Genomic DNA, 7,030 nt, shown 5'->3' on the forward strand with positions numbered 1-7,030 from the left:
GTGAGAAAGATTAAATACTATGAGTATAAAGTTTCTTATATGAAGGGCACACTTTTAAAATCGCCAACAAAAATCTCACCTGCGCTTTCTGTTTAACTTTCACACGATGCGCAGAACACGGCTCTGCCCCCAGCACCACCCAGGCCAACCATGCTCAGTCACAAATGAGGAGAACCTTAGAGAGAACTGTTTCTACCTCCACATTCTTTTTTAAAAAATATATTTTATTGATTTTTTACAGAGAGGAAGGGAGAGGGATAGAGAGTTAGAAACATCGATGAGAGAGAAACATTGATCAGCTGTCTCCTTGCACACTCCCTACTGGGGTATGTGCCTGCAACCAAGGTACATGCCCTTGACTGGAATCGAACCTGGGACCCTTGAGTCCGGAGGCCGATGCTCTATCCACTGAGCCAAACCGGTTAGGGCCTTTTTTAAAAATATATATATTTTTATTGATTTCAGAGAGGAAGGGAGAAGTAGAGATAGAAACATCAGTGATGAGAGAGAATCATTAATCAGCTGATTCCTGCACATCCCATACTGGGAATTGAGCCCGCAACCCGGGCATGTGCCCTTGACCAGAATTGAACCCGGGACCCTTCAGTCCACAGGCCGACGCTCTATCCACTGAGCCAAACTGGCTAGGGCTCCCCATTCTTTATTAGTTAAATATGCCTGCTTTTTGCTATTTTTTTTTCTGTGTGTCTCATGTGTTGATGTTTCTCTATTCCTCTGTCACTTCATTCTTTTGTGTTGGATAGATATTTCCTAGAGGACTATTGTAGCATGTCTGTCCCCCCTCCCGTGTGTCAACACTAATATCTATGCTCTTTCAAAATTCTTGGTTTTTATTACTAAACCTGGCTTCCTAGAAATTGACCCTGGGTGAGCAGAGCTCCTGCCTCAACACCCTGAGCCAGTAAGGTTTCCACCCGTTGCTCTGGTGAGGCGCCCATTCAAAGACCAGGCAGTTTACAAGTCTGCCCCAGCCTTCCCCATCTGCTGGTGCGGGGCCCCCTGGTCGGCTAGGGATGAGCAGATAACCGGGCCCTCCCTGGTCTTTCGTGAATATGCACACGTGCGCAGCCTTCCAGATCACCAGGAATACGTGAGGCCTTATCAGAGCCCCCGCGGCCATCCCAGTCCCCAGATCTCTATTTAAATTTCTGGCCCATCTGCTCTGTTCCCAACTCTATATTATAGCCCCGGGCCACTGCGATATTGGCCTCCCTTGATTGTTTGCTAGAGAGATGGCAATTGCTTCCGACAGCGCCCCGAACAAGGGGCCTTTCTCTGGAGCTCCAAATTAGATCAGCCCTCCCCAGCCGCTTCAACCCCGCGACGGGGAGCGGGGAGAAGCAGCAGCCTCCTGTTAAATGCGCAGATCCCACCATTGTCGACCGGGTGCGCACGTTTTCCTTGAGTAAATGTCTCTCAATTTGTTAATTTCCAGAGTTCAGAAATGGTGGGTTTTGACAGAACGTCCAGTGTTATCATTGCTTTTATCTAGACCGGACTTGCTGAGGTCCTGCTGACGCCACCGCCCGCATTACCCTGCAAGTCAGTCACGTCCGCTCTCTGCGCAAAGACCAGGAGACGAGGAAAGGAGCCTGAGCAGCAGGGGGAGGCAGGGTTTTTATTAAATTGTGGGGACAGGCAGGAACATAACCAAGGTTATTTTCTGGACACATCTTAGTGTCTTGGCCCAGTTCAATGGTAAATGGGCGAGTACAGCAACCACGGCCTGAGAAGTGCTTGGCGACCGAGGTTTTAGGCCCTCCTGCAAGCCGCTAGGACACTGGACAGGGTGGGCAAAAGGAGGGTTACAGTGTGCGTATGGAAAATCCTATAAAATAAAGAGCTAATATGCTAATTAGACCTAACAGCAGAAGGACTGTCTGGACACCATCCGGAGGACCTTCTGGACGAAGCTGGGGCTGCCAGGGGCTGCGAGGGCCAAGCCCCTTGTATGAATTTCATACATAGGGCTTCTAGTAATAAAATAATTAAAAATACTCTCTCTCCCTCTCCCTTCCTCTCTGAAATCAAATATACAGTATATATACACTGAGTGTCCAGATTATTATGACCGGCCAGATTATTATGACCACCCCATCAGTACAATGAAGTGAATTAGTTATGCAAATAATAATAATAATAATAATAATAGTAAAACCTTGAGAGTATTTGCTTAGGAAGTTTTCAATATTCAGTATTTTTGGAAGTGTCAGTGAAGTACTGATGGGGTGGTCATAATAATCTGGCCGGTCATAATAATCTGGACACTCAGTGTGTGTGTGTGTGTGTGTGTGTGTGTGTGTGTGTGTGTGTATTTTTTTTTTTTTAAAGCCCTAGCCTATTTGGCTCGGTGGGTAAAGCATCAGCCCATGAACTGAAGGGTCCCGGGTTCGATTCTGGCCAAGGGCATGTATCTCTGTTGCAGGCTTGATCCCCCGTCCCTGGTGGAGGACCATGCCGGAGGCCACATAGTAACAACAACTAACCGATGTTTCTCTCTCTCTGTCTCTCCTCCCCCTTTCACTCTCTCTAAAAATCAATGGAAAATATCCTCAGGTGAGGATTAACAACAATAAAAAATTAATAATAATAATAATACAGCAGTAAACTCGATGTTTTGTGTACTCACAACTGTAAGCCTCCTTGTGCCCTACCCAGTAGGCACCGCGTTAGGAGGAGAGGGACCTCGTGAGGAGGAGATGCGGGAGTCGAGTATCAGTTCCAGCTTCGGGCCAGCTGCAGTTGCAGAGGCAGCAAGTCCCTCTCACCCCCACTCCTTCTGTGAGGTTCCCCCAGGAGGAGAGGCCCAGAGAGTCGGGAGCAGCTGCTCTCAGAAACTGTTGGATGAAGCGAGGGAGCCATGTGGCCCCAGGGATGGACTCTGGTGGACACTATTTGGGACTGAAACATCCATTTCCCCAGATGCTAGAGTGTCGGTAGCTGACAGCCGTCTGCTCAGTCCCACCCTTCACTTCTAGCATTGTCCTTTGCTGAAAGGAAACCCCTTGCCCAAGGTCAAAGTCCCTTTCTGGGGCAATCCACATGCGATGCCTGGTCGACGTGAAGGCATAGAGGCCCAGCTCCCTTCCTCCACGGTGAGGCCACCCTGAAAGGCCATCCCAGCTGCAAAGCTCGACATATGGTTGTCGGAGGCCTTTGCATATTCTGACAACTCAGCCTACCCCACTGTCCCCTCCTGTTTCCTCGACACCCTGCAGAGGTGCTGACCCTGAGAGCATTTCTCAGCCCATCTCTTCTACATCAATCTCCACTTAGAGCAGCGGTTCTCAACCTGTGGGTCGCCAACCTGTGAGTCGCAACCCCTTTGGGGGTTGTACGACCCTTTCACAGGGGTCGCCTAAGACCATCGGAAAACACATATATAATTACATATGGTTTTTGTGATTAATCACTATGCTTTAATTATGCTCAATTTGTAACAATGAAAATACATCCTGCATATCAGATATTTACATTATGATTCATAACAGTAGCAACATTACAGTTATGAAGTAGCAACGAGAATAATTTTATGGTTGGGGGTCACCACAACATGAGGAACTGTATTAAAGGGTCGCGGCATTAGGAAGGTTGAGAACCACTGCTCTAGCCGGTGGATAGAACGTTGGTCTGTGGACCGAAGGGTCCCGGGTTTGATTCCGGTCAAGGGCACGTACTTCGGTTGCAGGCTCCTCCCTGGGCCCTGGTCAGGTCTCGTGCAGGAGACAACCAATCGATGTGTTTCTCTCACATCAATGTTTCTCCCTGTCTTTCCCTCTCTCTTCCACTCTCTCTCTAAAAGTCAATGGAAAAATATCCTCAGGTGAGGATTTAAGAAGTTAATTAATTAATTTAAATAAATTAAATAAAAGCCGCTGCTCTGACTGGTGGGCCACAGCGATGCTTCAGGAATTAGGACTAAGAGCCAATGTGCAGCAACCCCTGAAAAGTCTGATAAGAGATAAGTGAAGCACTTAGCATTAAGATACTGTTATGATTGATAATAATTGCAGCAAATGGTCTTGATTCCATCCTTATCTACGAGTTGGCAACATGACATCTTGGTTTCCAACGAGGCAGTGGGCTGGGGTCTGTGGGAGGCATCCCAGGTACAAGGAGCTGTTCCACAGGGAGTGAGTGGGCAGAGCAGGAGACTTACAGAGAAGCTGGATTCTGAAATGACAAAGGTGGGCCCTCATTTCACTCAGGATTCTTACTGACCACGCACAGGAATGCTGCAGACTGAGATTACCTGTCCCCAGAAACGCCCAGTAAGACACAACTGCTACACCTAGAAAATTGGGAAGAAATGATTTACTTAAAAAACCAGAAGGCAGCCCAGCCAGGTGGCTCAGTTGGTTGGAGTGTTGTCCATACACCAAAAAGGTTGTGAGTTTGATTCCTGATCTGGGCACATACCTAGGTTGCGGGTTCAATCCCTGTTTGAGACGCGTATGGTTGAGACAACCAATCAATGTTTCTCTCTCACATCTCTCTCGCCCTTTCTCTCTCTCTCAAATCAATAAACATATCCTCAGGTGAGGACTAAATCATCCATCAATAAACATCAGAAGGCAGAATCAGTAAGTGGAAGAAAACTGGCGTGAACATCTGGAGATCTGGATGCTGGGTTTAGCTCAACCACTTTCTGGCCAAATGAGTCTGGGCGTGTGTTTCCACTTCTCTGAGCCTCAATTTCATTACCTGTAACACCAGAGGATAATGTTATCTCCCTCTTGTGTTGTTGAGTGAATTACATAAGATTAAGCATTTAAAGTACTTAGCACACATTCTAAAAAGACAAAAGATAACAAATGCTCGAGGATGTGAAGAAAAGGGAAGGGACCCTTGTGCGCCGTGGGTGGGAATTTAAGTTGGTTCAGCTGCAAGGAAAACAGTATGGAGTTTCCTCACAAAATGAAAAATAGAGCTGCCCTGGGATCCAGCAATTCCACTCTGGGTATCTATCCAGAGGAAATAAAATCACTATTTCAAGGAGATAGCTGCACTCCCAATCATGGCAGCATTATTTACAATAGGCAAAAACATGGAGACAATCTACGCGTCCATCAATGGATGACTGAATAAAGAACACACACACACACACACACACACACACACACACACACGCACACGCACACACACACACGAATATTATTTAGCCATAAAAAAAAGGAACCCCTGCCATTTGTGAAAACATGGATGAATCTTGGGGTGTTATGTCAGTGAAATAAGAGAAAGGCAAGTGCTATATGATCTCACTTCTGTGTGGAATCTGAAAAAGCTGAACTCATAGAAACAGAGTAGAAAGGTGGTTGCCAGGGGCTTGGGAGTGGGGGGGGGGGTGGTATATGAAGATGTTGGTCAAAGGGCACAAACTCCCAGTTAGAGGATGGATAGGTCCTGGAGGCCCAGCGGACCGCACGGTGGTGGTCGCGGATAACAGTGCTATGTTGTGTACTTGAAATTTGCTGGGAGACTAGGTCTTCGATGTTCTCACAAGCACCACCACGGCCATTTGCAAGGCGAAGGAGGTGTTGGCCTTATGGTGGTCATTATTTTGCAGTAATCACGTGTATCAGCTCCTCACATGGTACACCTTGAACTTACACAATGTCACGGGTCAATCATATCTCAATAAAGCTTAGCAGGCAGAGAAAGTACTTAGCTCGGCCTCGGACAGAGTCGGGTGCTGTTGTCTTTAGCAGTCCCTTTTCTGTCCTATTATCTTAGGCCAGGGTTTCTCAACCTGGGCAATGCTGACATTTACAGCCAAATAACTCTGTGTGGTGGGGGCTGTCTTGTGCTCTGTGGGTCTCTCCCATTAGGTGCCAGTAGCACCTGCCAGTTTTGATGATGAAAAATGTCTCTAGTCACAGCCAAATGTCTCCTGAGTGGCAAAGCTGACCTCAGTTGAGAACTTTAGGCTGGTCATTCTGTTGGCCTCAGTTTTCATTCATAGATATATATATATGCAAATTAGGCTGGGATGCCATAACAGGTCATAACTGAACAGGAGGAGGTTGCGCACACAGGTGAGGCCTGGAGCAGAGACGGAGACAGAGTCAGGGGGGCCAGTGAGCCACCGTGCCCCGGCTTGGGCCAGCCCCCCGGAGCCAAAGAGGACACGGACAGGGACAGGGGGGCCAGTCCGCAGCCTCTGCGGCCTAGCACAGGCCCAGAGAGGAGACAGCGGGCCCACCTCCCGCGGAAGCTGCACAGTCCCAGCCGGCTCCCGTGGAAGCGGCAGGCAGCCTACTGCATGCGGTATCGCGTGATGGGCTACCAGCTTGTTAATGATTAGGCAAGGCTGAGGCCTTGGACGACTTACTTCCACAGCTCTCACTGGTGGATGCATTTGTTTATTCCGTTTAGAAAACCAGGACTAGCTGCGCTGTGCAGGACACGCTGCTTTTCTTCTTACGGTTTTGTTTTAATATCTGAGGGTGCAACTAGCCCCTTCATTATTTTTTCTTGATTATTTTTACCACTTCATGTTTTTCAGATAAACTTTAGTATCATATCTGTCTAGTGACCTCATGTCAATGAATAACATTACATTTATGTGGTAATTTTAGGAAGAGCTGGCAGCTTTATAACATTGGGTCTTAATTACTGAGATCATTACTTTTTAAAAAAACAGATCTGTTTTTAAAATGTATCTTTATTGATTTCAGAAAGGAAGGGAGAGGGAGCTAGAAATATCAATGACGAGAGAGAATCATTGATCCACTCCCTCTGACATGTCCCTGACTGGGGATCGAGCCTGCAATCCGGATATGTGCCCTGACCAGGAATTCAACTGTGACCTCCTGGTTCATAGGCCGATGCTCAACTACTGAGCGATGCCGGCTGGGCCAGATCAATACATTTTTAAACAGGTTGTTATTGGTCTGTAGGCTTTTATATGTATGGCATATGTGCACCAACTCCTCGTGCTACCTGTAGGCCACTCTCTTGAGTTTTTGTGGCAGACAGTAATGTCATCTCTAATAATCATTGAACCTCT

This window comes from Myotis myotis, unplaced genomic scaffold, assembly GCF_014108235.1.
Source record: "Myotis myotis isolate mMyoMyo1 unplaced genomic scaffold, mMyoMyo1.p scaffold_m19_p_1, whole genome shotgun sequence".
NCBI classification, from domain to species: Eukaryota; Metazoa; Chordata; class Mammalia; order Chiroptera; family Vespertilionidae; genus Myotis; species Myotis myotis.